General features: G+C 46.6%; 1 protein-coding gene across 2 annotated transcripts in view; it reads left to right on the top strand.

The window, feature by feature from the left end:
- Positions 1–1,043, top strand: part of AKAP13 (A-kinase anchoring protein 13) — a 66,215-nt gene that overhangs the window by 964 nt on the left and 64,208 nt on the right. The gene's annotated exons all lie outside the window — the stretch shown is intronic.

Here is a 1,043-nt window from a genome sequence, read left to right as displayed (position 1 = left end):
TCTGGGCATCTTTCTCCGTCTGCCTCTGTCTCTGAGTCGCTCTGTCTTTGTCAGAGACTTTTCTGTTGTTTCTGCCATCTCTTCGCTCACAACTCTGGAAGGTTCTCCAATCAACGTATTTACTAAGTGGAGACGTGGTCCTGTTGGCTTGGCCTGACTGCTTTTCAGGTCCAGCCCCAGACTGTTGATAGCCGTGTTTGTTTGCTGTGTGAGGTGTCTAAGCAGGACGGGGCGGAGCCTCTGCAGGGCTAATTGCTCACAGAAGGCATCCTGGGATCTAAAATTAGTAAGGACTCCTCCAGTCAGAAGTTGGGAGTCTGGGAATATTGGGTGACTGACGGCGTGCTTATTGGAAGTTTAGCAGTTTTCTGGCAAAAGCAGGGGAAATTGGAAGCCTCCCAAGTGGTTCAGATATGCCGAAAGGAACCTCAGTTCCTAACCTTGAGTGAGTACGGAGCTGGGCAGTCCAGGCAAAGTGTAACGCATTGCCCTGGTCAAGGAAATCGTGGAGCTATGTTATTGATTTATCAATTCAGTTTATTGCTTGAGGCACCCTCATTCTTTTCATTGGTCCATTGAGGCCAATAATGGGCCCAGAAGAATCGACACGGGAGCCAGTGAAATACCACGTTGGACGAGGGGCTGGGACAGGCGTGCGATGGTGTCATTGTCCCTCTGTCATGGCTCCCAGGCGGTGGTTTGACCTGCCAGGCCTAGCCAGGGAGCAGTGGGTCACGGGCATTTTGAAGTTGCTCCAAGATAATATTCATTTTAGTTTCTCTGAAATGTGATTTCCTTTACGAAATCATACTCGTGCTTTAAAACTTTTGTCCTCAGGCACTGGGGAGAGCCTAGTGTTTAGGACCTTTTTATGCTTGACTCTCCATGATTTTACATGTGGGAGGGGATTTTCTCCAAAATTAAAAATATATACCGATTAGAAATGAGGTAAAACTGTCATTATTTGTCAGGCAGGCTAATTCTAAAATCTTAGGGAATTAACGAAAAAGCTACAGGAATTAATGATTTTAGCAAGGTTACAG

This window comes from Myotis davidii, unplaced genomic scaffold, assembly GCF_000327345.1.
Source record: "Myotis davidii unplaced genomic scaffold, ASM32734v1 scaffold164, whole genome shotgun sequence".
NCBI lineage: Eukaryota > Metazoa > Chordata > Mammalia > Chiroptera > Vespertilionidae > Myotis > Myotis davidii.
This window is presented reverse-complemented; position numbering and strand designations above follow the sequence as displayed.